The following is a 12727-nucleotide window of genomic DNA, read 5'->3' as shown; positions in this document are numbered from 1 at the left end:
CTGTCCGCTCCCTACTGAAACTCATCCTACTTGACCTCTCTGCAGCGTTCAACACAGTACCCCATCAAACCCTGATAAGAAGACTCCACGAAGTCGGCATTAGAGACAAGGCCCTTGTCTGGATCTAATCCTTCCTCTCCGGCAGAACACAACGAGTGAGACTCGCCCCCTTCCTCGCAGAACCCACACCCGCCACCTGCGGAGTGCCCCAAAGATCCTCCCTCAGTCCCACGCTGTTCAACGTCTACATGGCCCCGCTAGCCACCATCATCAGAAGCTACGGAATAAACATCATCTCCTACGTCGACAACACCCAACTCAACCTCTCCCTCTCCAACGAACCAGACAAGACCAGACACAACTTCCACGAGGGCATGAAAGCAGTCGCCAACTGGATGAGAGATAGAGTTGTGTGGCTCTCATTATTCTAATGAGACTACTGGATTTGAGCAGCAGAATCGCCTTCGGTGTGGGGGACTGAGCCTAACCCACTATAGGTGACACCTGTTGGCCTAATCCGTGTTTTGCTTCTGCTCACTAGTAGTGCCTCATCTCCATCCAAGAGCAGGGATGATTTGGCAGCCAAGCGCATGACACAATTGATTTCTCAGGGAAATCGTGATCACTCAGATCTCATCTGTTTATCTCAGTTACATTAGGCGGACAAGCAGAGGCAGTATATATTTCAATAAGGTTTTTAATGAAGTAACTGCATCTTAGATACTAAAGCATGTACTGCAATAACCAGGATTATTTGTGGAAACAGATGTTAGTGGAACTAATGCAAGATCATTTTCCACCCTCCCCAAGCTCGGAGAGGTGTCAGTGTTGCTGCTCACAACTTGTAGAGGGACTTCTCAACCAGTAGTGACAGGGATTTGGGAACTACTGGCTGTTCCTCTTGGTCTGCTGTGCAGGATCAGCCACATGGTGTAACCTGACATTGTCGATAGATTTAAAGCGGTTTTCTTTAGCACCAGCCAACGGTGGTAGAATGACAGTTCTCGTACCGTGTATTCCCAAGGCTAGGACCGGTTCACGATAAGAAGGACCGAACTCCTTTTTCACAGCAACCTTTCACATACTAGATCCCTAACTTTAGGAATCCAACCAGTAGGTGTTACTGGTACGTCCTTAATTCCTGTAGAGGCAGCACTGGCAGAAGCGTTGTCATTACAGAACTGTTGTAATTCCTGTAAGACAGTGACACCCTCATTTATGTCAAATGGTGTTTCTGCCGCCTCCACGCCCGGACCATCAAGATCTGGAACTTACATTCAAGTTCTAAACAGGCACTCGTATAAGTACGACCCCCCCCAGGGATCTTCTAGGCAGATTGCTAGTGCTCTCTGGACTCCATACAGGTGGTTAAGCCAACTACGACCTGTACCTAAGACTATGGCTGTTAAGGACTTCTTTAAATCACGTTTGGTCGCTCCACTAGTTCCCTCGGGATTAAATGGAGACAAGTAATGAAGTTGGACCACTGATGAAGACATGGCGTCCCTGAATGCCCTTGAGGCGAAAGCAGGGCCCTGGTCTGAGTGGAAAGCCGCAACTGCATATGTACTGATAAAGACTCACAAATCTTTAATAACAGTCCAAGCGTCAGCCGAGCTTTGTGGCCACACCCATAGAAATCTGGAGCAAGAGTCAACAGCGACTAAAATGTATTTGTATGTACTACCCGGTGTTAGGGACCACAATGGTGTACTGCAATACCCATGACAATAAAGAATGACAAGATTAAAATTGTGACAAGGAGAGTGAAGCATAGAAATAATGCTACCATATTGTTACTGGAGTCAATAGACTAATTTCTACCTAGGCTATATTAGAGCACAGCATGTTAAGCTCTAGTTCTGCCCTTCAGGTTCCCCTGGGAAGACATCATCCCCCATACCCGAGCAAAGGCCTGAAGTCTGCATAAGCAGCTGTAGCACAGCATTCAGCAATCAGCATACAGTTGTGGTTATCTGGCTGGAATCACCCTCTAACGTGTATCGAACAGGGTAGTGTTTTTATAATAAAACAACTGATGATCTGAGAAAATGTCCCTACGTAAGGATGTGTATGTTTCTATGAATACCAGAGACAAAGCGTTACCATGTTTTACCAGCAACCTATCTCACTGCAGCCTTGAGAGAAGTACAGAGTGCTTGTTTAAGAACACAGTGCTGGTCTAAACAAAGAACAGCTAAATAGATAGAAAGTAAACAAGACCACAAATGTGGCTATTGTTAAAATAATAAACAAAGCTGAATAAAATATATCTAGGTTAAAATGCACAGCGGCAGGCCTAGTGTGCTAAAATAACATGCATGGAGCTAACTAAAATGGCTACACAACAATAGCTGCCTTCAACTCAACACAAACAAGACCAAGGTACTCATCCTGGGCCCTCAACACAACACATGGAGCAACTCCTGGTGGCATCCTACCCACCCACACCAGCCAAGTCTGCAACCTCGGAATCATCCTGGACCATGACCTCAGCATGACCATCAGATCAACTCAGTCACCTCCACCTGCTTCCGCACCCTCCGCAAGACCTTCAAATGGATCCCCCTAGAGCATAGAAAGACCATCACACACGCCCTCATCACCAGCAGACTGGACTACGGCAACGCACTCTACACCAGAATCAACAAAAAACTCACCCCTAAATTGCAAAACATCCAGAACTCTGCTGCCAGATTGATCCTCGACCTACCTGACAATGCCACATCTTACAACACCTTTGCACACTGCACTGGCTCACCACTGAGAAAAGAATCACTTTCAAAATCCTCACCTACGCACACAAAGCCCTCCACAACACCGGGCCTCGCCACCTTAACCAGTGACTCAACTTCCACGTACCCACCAGGACCCTATGCTCATCCCAGCTCTCTCTTGCAGAAGTACCCTGCATCAGGAAAACAAGAACAGAAGGACGCTCCTTCTCCTACATCGCCGCCACCACCTGAAACGCCCTACCAATCCACATCAGACAAACTACCTCCCTCCCCAGCTTCACAAAGGAACTGAAGACATGTTTTTTTAATCCACCTCCGGTACTCGCTACACCCCCCAGCACCTTGAGACCCTAACGGGTGAGTAGCTGCACTTTGTAAACTCTAATTGATTGATTCATTGTTAAGCCATCAACATTAGGTGTATGTTACCCTCTTTTTATTATATTCACCGACTTAACATAAAACGCCACAGATTTTAATGGGGTCACTCACTTTATAAATATTGAAAACCTTTTTGATCAACTCCCTGCCACACAGGGCCAGCCATGCACCATGGGGGTTGGCTTTACATACATAAATAAATACTATTTAAAAAAAAACTAGAAATTGACTGAAAAGTTATAGTTACGTGAGTATGTCAGTAAACACTTTTTTAACTAAAGACAACTACAGAAAATCATCAGATATAGTTAGCCAAGCTAACTATATCTTGTTCTTGTGCTCCCATCATGCACTGCTTATGATCTCATATATTGCATCACTCATGACATCATTTATGACTGATGACATTTCAATAACATTTATGACATCACTGATGACATCATCCAAGCTTCTTTTGTACATATTGCACTATAAACAGGTAAAGCATTAGAGCTATACTCCTTTGTAAGGTTGTTGAGGGGTGGGCACTGCAGTGCATACTCCTTGTTACCCTAACTTACTCTGCAGTGGTTACTGCAGAGTATGTAAGGGCATTGACTAACATGCAGGGGCACCAAGGGGTATGCACTGCAGTGATTTTTAAACAGGAGGAGAAGAAAAAGTTTAATCTGCAATGGTTTTTAAATTTAGAGGGACAGTTCCCTCTTCCAGCCCTGTTTAACAATCACTTCACAGCAGTGCATATCCCTTGGCAGCCTTACATGCTCGGCAGTGGTTGTTGCAGAGTGTGTAAGGGTACAGAGGGTGATGCGCTGCAGAGTTATATGCAGTGGTACTAAACTTAACAAACAGCATTCACTGCAGAGTATGGAAGAGTACAGAGGGGCACAATGCATCCTTGCATCCATTTTTAAAGCAAATGTGCCTATTCATCTAAGAAATTACCACCAAATGCTCACTCAGCTATGTCATGGAATTCTGATGAATTTCATGTAATTTTAATGCAATTCCATGGAATTCACCAGAATCTAATTCCGCCAATAGTGCCCACCCCGATGTATAACTCAACAAGAGTCATGCAAACCATAACTCACACACCCAATGAAATGCCAGATTGCAGGAACCTGTTTTATTAGTTGATGTTGTTGTGTGACAGTTAGGTCTCAATAGATTCAATTAACACAACCTTTGAAAAGTGGGAACAGAGCAGTTAGGCTTACCTTAGGAGAAAACGTGTGTAAGCATTTAATAATACCACAACAGTTAAACAGCACCACACAATAAAGATCCCACGCCAATTTATAAAACTAGTATACATTTTAATCTTTAAATTAAATCTTTCAATTGAAAAAATCTATTGTAGGGATCCAGAGACCTGATTTTAGATGAATTTAGCTTTAAAACATGAATCTAGCCCCATAAAACACAAAGCGCCAAGCACAGATATATTGTCAAAAATTAAAAGTTAAGGCCATCCAGGAGGAAGTGCAGGTCCGATACAGGTCAAATTTTCACCTTTGTACTTAGGCCCAGATTTGAGAGGGCCTAGCGCCATCTAACAACACATTAGTATCCTTTTTTTATGATAATGTGGTGTTAAATGGCCAAAAACAGATTACCCTTGTACCACATTATGCCTGGGTCAGGCATAATGTATGCAAGGGGGCCGTACCCCCATTAGGGGGGGGGACAAAAAAATAGTGCAAAGAAATCTAAGCGATTTCTTTGCATCATTTTTATCTGCATTTTTAACGTCTGCTCAGATCAGATGTTAAAAGGAGGATCCCATTGGTTTTGATGGGCCTCTGAGTGCTTTGTAGGATTAACGTCAAAATTGTTGACACTAACTCTGCAAAGTGCCGGACTTTCCTAGGGCCTGTAAAGTAATCATCATAAATTCTGATGCTAGTCCCCTAAATACCACCATGGTGCGCCATATTTTAATTATAGGATACACATGGTGGCATTAGGGTGCGCTAAGGGGTGCAAAAAAAGTGGCGCTGCACTAAGTGTCTGACTACCTTTTACTGGGGACCTACATGTAAATAACCCTGTAAACCAAGCCTATTTGAATCCACTTGTACACACTTTTATTGGTCAAAGCACATATATTGGGCACTGGACCAAAAGTCAAGAAAAAGTGGGTCAAAAAGTTGGGGTGAACCAGAAAAAAGCCAACCTCCTACACAGATATTTTGGTGCTTTCTATATAATGTCTTTTTAGTCATCTGGGTGGTAGTGTGTGAGTTTTTTCCTTTAAAGGCAGACATTAAAATGAAACCAAGGCTGGTTTATCCCCTTCTGTGCCCAGGACGTAATGGATGGAAGGGGAAGCCCTTCCCCTTCCACCCCCGGTCCCCCCACCCCCCTGTGACGTCAGCGCGCAATCGCTCTGTTTGTCACAGGGCCTCCTCCCATCGGGCTGGAAGCTCAGCTTCCAGCGCGATCGGAAGAGAAATGCTTTGCATTTCTCTTCCGATCAGCTGGGGGAGGCTGAGAGAGGCTTCAAAGGGAAGGAAAGTTATTTCCTTCCCTTTGAAGTCTCTCTCTCTGCGTTTCAAAAGCCGGATTGCAAAGCAATCCGGCTTTTGAAATGCCCACTAGACACCAGGGATTAAATTTTAAAAAGGAAACTGGCATGAGGGAGCGACTCCTTGGGCAAGGGTTGCTCCCAGGCGGGGCAGAAACCTCTAGGCACCAGGGATAATTTTTGTTTTGTTTTTGTTTCGTTTTTTGTTTTAGAGGTGGGGAGCGACCCCTTAGGCAAGGGACACTCCCATAGGGGGCAAATTATATTTTTATGAGGCCAATCTGCCCCCAAGGGGGACAGAAACCACTAGACGCCAGGAAGTTTTTTTTTTTTTGTGAATTTCACGTAAGGGGAGCGACCCCTTAGGCAATGGTGGTTCCCCTGCGGGCACATTTATTTTAGGCCATTTCTGCCCCCCAGGGGGGCAGATCAGCCTATTTTAATTAGGCCGATCTGCTCCCAAGGGGGGCAGAAACTACTAGGCACCGGAGATTTTTTTTGTTGTTGTTGTTTTACAGATGGGGAGCGACCCCTTAGGCAAGGGTCGCTCCCCTGGAGGGGCAAATTGTATTTAGGCCATTTCTGCCCACTTTGGGGAAGATCAGCCGATTTTAGATCAATCTGCCCCCAAAGGGGGCAGAAACCACTAGGCACCAGGGATCTTTTTGTTTGCGCCGTCACGCAAGGGGAGCGACCCCATAGGCAAGGGTCGCTCCCCGGGGGGCTGAGAGGGCAAATTTGTTTTAGGCCATTTCTGCCCCGACGCCAGATCGGCCTATTGTTATTAGGCGATCTGCCCCCGGGGGGGGGAAGAAACCTCTAGGCGCCAGGGCAAATTTTTTTTTGGTGTTTTTTTTTGGGTTGTTTTTTTAGAGATGGGGAGCGACCCCTTAGGCAAGGGTCACTCCCCTGGAGGGGCAAATTGTATTTAGGCCATTTCTGCACGCTTTGAGGGCAGATCGCAGAAACCACTAGGCACCAGGGAACTTTTTTTTGCGCCGTCACGCAAGGGGAGCGACCCCGTAGGCAAGGGTCGCTCCCCGGGGGAGTGGGCACGCAAATTTATTTTAGGCCATTCCTGCTGCCCCTGGGGGCATGTCAGCCTATTGTTACTAGGCAATCTGCCCCCGGGGGCGCAGAAACCTCTAGGCGCCAGGGCTAATTTTTTTTGGTGGTTTTTTTTTTGGTTTGTTTGCTTTTTTTAGAGGTGGGGAGCGACCCCTTAGGCAAGGGTCGCTCCCCTGGAGGGGCAAATTGTATTTAGACCATTTCTGCCCCTCTTGGGGGCAGATCAGACGATTTTAGGTCAATTGGCCCCCAAGGGGGGCAGAAACCACTAGGCACCGGGGATCTTTTTTTTTTGAGCTGTCACGCAAGGGGAGCGACCCCGTAGGCAAGGGTCGCTCCCCGGGGGTGTTGGGGGGGCACATTTATTTCAGGCCATTTCTGCCCCCCCTGGGGCCGGCTGAGCTAGAGGCCAAAATCCACAGGTAGGCACTTTGCAAAAAACATCTCTGTTTTCTGTGAAAAAGTGTGATGTGTCCACATTGTGTTTTGGGCCATTTCCTTTCGTGGGCGCTAGGCACACCCACACAAGTGAGGTACCATTTTTATCGGGAGACTTGGGGGAACGCTGGGTGGAAGGACATTTGTGGCTCCTCTCAGATTCCAGAACTTTCTGTCACAAAAATGAGAGGAAAAGGGTTTTTTTTGTGGCCAAATATTGAGGTTTGCAAAGGATTCTGGGTAACAGAACCTGGTCAGAGCCCCACAAGTCACCCCATCTTGGATTCCCCTAGGTGTCGAGTTTTCAGAAATGTGCTGGTTTGCTAGGTTTCCCCAGGTGCCGGCTGAGCTAGAGGCCAAAATCAACAGGTAGGCACTGTTTTCTGTGAAAAAATGTGATGTGTCCACGTTGTGTTTTGGGCCATTTCCTTTCGTGGGTGCTAGGCCTACCCACACAAGTGAGGTACCATTTTTATCGGGAGATTTGGGGGAACGCTGGGTGGAAGCAAATTTGTGGCTCCTCTTAGATTCCAGAACTTTCTGTCACCAAAATGTGAGGAAAATGTGTTTTTTTAGCCAAATTTTGAGGTTTGCAAAGGATTCTGGGTAACAGAACCTGGTCAGAGCCCCACAAGTCACCCCATCTTGGATTTTCCTAGGTCTCTAGTTTTCAAAAATGCACAGGTTTGGTAGGTTTCCCTAGGTGCCGGCCGAGCTAGAGGCCAAAATCTACAGGTAGGCACTTTGCAAAAAACACCTCTGTTTTCTGTCAAATATGGGATGTGTCCACGTTGTGTTTTGGGGCATTTCCTGTCGTGGGCGCTAGACCTACCCACACAAGTGAGGCACCATTTTTATCGGCAGACTTGGGGGAATGCTGGGTGGAAGGAAATTTGTGGCTCCTCTCAGATTCCACAACTTTCTGTCACCGAAATGTGAGGAAAATGTGTTTTTTTAGCCAAATTTTGAGGTTTGCAAAGGATTCTGGGTAACAGAACCTGGTCAGAGCCCCACAAGTCACCCCATCTTGGATTTTCCTAGGTCTCTAGTTTTCAAAAATGCACAGGTTTGGTAGGTTTCCCTAGGTACCGGCTGAGCTAGAGGCCAAAATCTACAGGTAGGCACTTTGAAAAAACACCTCTGTTTTCTGTCAAAAAATGGGATGTGTCCACGTTGTGTTTTTGGCCATTTCCTTTCGTGGGCGCTGGGCCTACCCACACAAGTGAGGTATCATTTTTATCGGGAGACTTGGGGAACATAGAACAGCAAAACAAGTGTATTGCCCCTTGTCTTTTTCTATATTTTTTCCTTCCAAATATAAGAGAGTGTGTAAAAAAGACGTCTATTTGAGAAATGCCCTGTAATTCACATGCTATTATGGGCACCCCAGAATTCAGAGATGTGAAAATAACCACTGCTCCTCAACACCTTATCTTGTGCCCATTTTGGAAATACAAAGGTTTTCATGATAGCTATTTTTTACTCTTTATATTTCAGCAAATGAATTGCTGTATACCCGGTATAGAATGAAAACCCACTGCAGGGTGCAGGTCAGTTATTGGCTCTGGGTACCTAGAGTTCTTAATGAACCTACAAGCCCTATATATCCCCCCAACTAGAAGAGTCCAGCAGAAGTAACAGTATGTTGCTTTAAAAAATCTGACATTGCAGGAAAAGGTTACAGAGTAAAACGTAGAGAAAAATTGCAGTTTTTTTCACCTCAATTTTCAATATTTGTTTTTTCAGTTGTTATTTTCTGTAGGAAACCCTTGCAGGATCTACACAAATTACCTCTTGATGAATTCAGAATTGGTTTCACGCCCATTTCTGTCACTGACTGGAAGGAGGCTGAAAGCACAAAAAATTGTAAAAATGGGGTATGTCCCAGTAAAAATGCCAAAATTGTGTTGAAAAATTGGGTTTTCTGATTCACGTCTGCCTGTTCCTGAAAGCTGGGAAGCTGGTGATTTTAGCACCGCAAACCCTTTGTTGATGCCATTTTCAGGTAAAAAACCACAAGCCTTCTTCTGCAGCGCCTTTTTCCCATTTTTTTGAAAAAAACGAAATTTTCACTGTACTTTGGATAATTTCTTGGCCTCCTTCTGGGGAACCCACAAAGTCTGGGTACCTCTAGAATCCCTAGGATGTTGGAAAAAAAGGACGCAAATTTGGCGTGGGTAGCTTATGTGAACAAAAAATTATGAGGGCCTAAGCGCAAACTGACCCAAATAGCCAAAAAAAGGCTCGGCACAGGAGGGGGAAATGGCCTGGCAGCGAAGGGGTTATTATGGTCAAATGTCATTTTGTCGATGAGTTGGGCAACTGAGTGTAGAAGAGGAGAGATGGTGGTATGGTAAGTTAAGGTGGACCCAACAAGGGATAATGGGGTCCAAGACCGCCAGGGCCACGAATGACAGAAGCACCGCCAACAGGCTGGCGGTGCTTCCCAGCCCATTCTGACAGCGGCGGTATAGCCGCGGTCAGAAAACCGGGTCCGGCGGTTTCCTGCCGGATTTCCCCCGGCTGGGTGAATCCACCAGAGCAGCGCTGCAAGCAGCGCTGCCCAGGGGATTCTGACCCCCTTCCCGCCAGCCTGTTTCTGGCGGTTTTCACCACCAGGAACAGGCTGGCGGGAACGGGTGTCCTGGGGCCCCTGGGGGCCCCTGCACTGCCCATGCCACTGGCATGGGCAGTGCAGGGGCCCCCTAACAGGGCCCCATGAAGCTTTTCAATGTCTGCCTAGCAGACAGTGAAAAGTGCGACGGGTGCAACTGCACCCGTCGCACACATGCAACACCGCCGGCTCCATTCGGAGCCGGCTTCAGTGTTGCAGGCACCTTTCCCGCTTTGCCAGCGGGCGCTACCTTAGGTAGCGCCCGCCGGCCCAGCGGGAAAGTTAGAATGGCCCCAGCGGTCTTTTGACCGCGGGGCGGCCAAATGGCGGTTCCCTCCAGGTGGGCGGCAACCGCCGCCCGCCGGGGTCAGAATGACCCCCAATGTTTTTTATTGCTGAGACCATCTTTTTGTGAAACATAGTTGAAATTCAATTGAAGTCTGGCTACAGTCTAAACAATGTTGATAAAGGGTACATATAAACTGCAAATGTGGGTTTCTGTCATTCAATCTGAAGGAGGAAGAATCCCGCCCAGGTGAGTCACAACAGCTTATCTCACCTGATTCACTGGACGATGAACCTTTGGACCCAGTGTGGAGTGTGGCAGTTAGACTCTTCCAGCACAAATCAACAACACAAAATACTTCAACAATGTACACACCATGACCAATTTGCCCACACTACAATTGAATCAAATTTAAAAGCTTTGTTGCAACCACAAGGCCAATGTAATGTAAATAGTGCACACAATTAGATTATAAACATACATGAACACCATAAGTTGACCGAAACATCTAAATAGATTTAACCTGCTAAACATCAGTACGATTAAGCACTCTAACAAGATAACACAAATTAATAACACAATGATTTGAGCAACCAAAACAGATTTCAAAGCAGTTGTTGGTGACATTGATCAATAATCAATTTCCAAATTCAGAGAGGATGATCTTTAACAGCGATCAATACAACAGAATTTGGAGAATGCTTTGAAATAATTTAATCAACAAGCAACATTAGAAAGATGATTCTTTAAAGGTCAATCAATCAGCATTAATATTTTGGGCTGTTTCATCCCTACGCCTATCACAAATTTAACAAGAAAAATGACATTGCAGATTATACCTCTCCTCATGGACAGCATACAAGAAGGACTCGTCAACTTCAGAGCACAAACGGATTCACAGCACCAGAAAACAGCGGCATCAGGAATCATGCAGAACACAGGCTGCACATAGGGCAATAGCAGTTTAATAATTAGTTGGACATATTGGTACTGAACAACATAAGTAACAGGGCATAAGACACAAGCAAGCTCATAACATGAATGCTATAAGTGTCAGAAGACTTTCATAGAATCAGAAGGTGACATGAAAAGAGTCCCCAGAAGACTAACTGAAACAGGGCTCATGCAAGGACCGACTGGAACTGTCTAAGTTTCAAAAGTCACTTCCCTAACTAGAAATGTCCATACAACTTTGATTGGTTGACTTTGTGAGCCCATCTCGTGTGCGCTGATCAGTATCCAATCAGGACTCTAGTGTAGGAGGCTAGCCTGGTTTGTAGTGGGTTCCAAAGGTACTTACACCTTATACCAGGTCCAATTATCCCTTATTAGTGAAATTTAGTCAGTGTCTAGAAGCCAGGCTGTTTAGGGCTTGCTGTAGCTGAGCAGCTAAGGCTTATCTAAGAGAGATGCAAAGCTCATGCAATACCACTGTAGTCACATAGTACTTCCACACATGAAAGAAAATACTCAGGGGCATATTTATACTCTTAGTGCCAAATTTACGTCAAAAATTTTGACACAAATTCGGCACAAACCTACCACCATATTTATACTATGACGCCCGACCCTGTGAACATCAAAATTCCTCCGTGTGTGTCATTTTCTGGATGCGGGGAACCGCCTTGCGTTAATGACATGCAAGGTAGGCGTTCCTGTCCAAAAAATTACTTTAAGGCCTGTGCGCCTTATTTATACTCCCACATCATTTTGACGCACAGGAGGGGACAGGCCTTGAAAAATGGCGCACAGCCTGATGTGCGCTGTTTTTTTAACGCCTGGGTGAGGGCAGGCGTTAGGGGGCCTGTGGGCTCACTTCCATGGTCTCGGACCATGGAAGCAGTCCAGAGGTGCCCTTCCCTGCCCCCATGGACACCCCCTGCCACCCTCGCCCACCCCTGGAGGACACCCAAGGATGGGGGGACCTATCACAGGTAAGTAGAGGTAAGTATAATTTTTTATTTTTTTAAAGTGGCAAAGGGGGGCCTAACTTGGGCCCCCCTACATGCCACGGTGCCCAATGGCCATGTCTTTGCTAAGACAGGAGTCATTTCAATGGGGGTTGTGTGTCAAAAAATGGCGCAAGTTCGGTTAGAGCCATGATTTTTTACTCTAACCTGACTTGCACCATTTTTTAATGCACAACCCCCATTTTCCCTACACTGGCACTGCCTGGTTAGAGTAATTTTTTTTTACTCTGACCAGCATGCAGCGCTGGCTAACATCAATCCATAAATAGGGCACCCGCCTGCCGTGTAGGAATGGCGGTAGCCGGTGGTAAATTTTTTTACGCAAACTAGCGCCGGCGCTGGTTTGCGTCAAAAAGTATAAATATGGGCCTCAGTGTTACAAAAATAAAGGTACTTTATTTTTAGTGGCACAATGCCAAAAATACCTTGGAGACTATATTCCCTTAGGGGGTAAGTTCTATACACAGTATATACACTAGAATGCAGAAATAGCTGTAAAAACATTTAGAAAACAGTGCAGATAGTGAAAATCACAATAGGTTGCTATGGGCCTAGGGGGAACACAAACCATATTCTAAAATAGTGGAATGTGAAAGTCGGTTTCCCACCTAGGCAAGTGTAGTGTGTAGAGAGGTGCTGGGAGTGTAAGAACACATCAAAGGTAAGTAATAGAACCCACCCCAGAGCCCAGGAAAGCAGGAG

The sequence above is a fragment of the Pleurodeles waltl genome, chromosome 9 (genome assembly GCF_031143425.1).
Source record: "Pleurodeles waltl isolate 20211129_DDA chromosome 9, aPleWal1.hap1.20221129, whole genome shotgun sequence".
Taxonomy (NCBI): domain Eukaryota; kingdom Metazoa; phylum Chordata; class Amphibia; order Caudata; family Salamandridae; genus Pleurodeles; species Pleurodeles waltl.
This window is presented reverse-complemented; position numbering follows the sequence as displayed.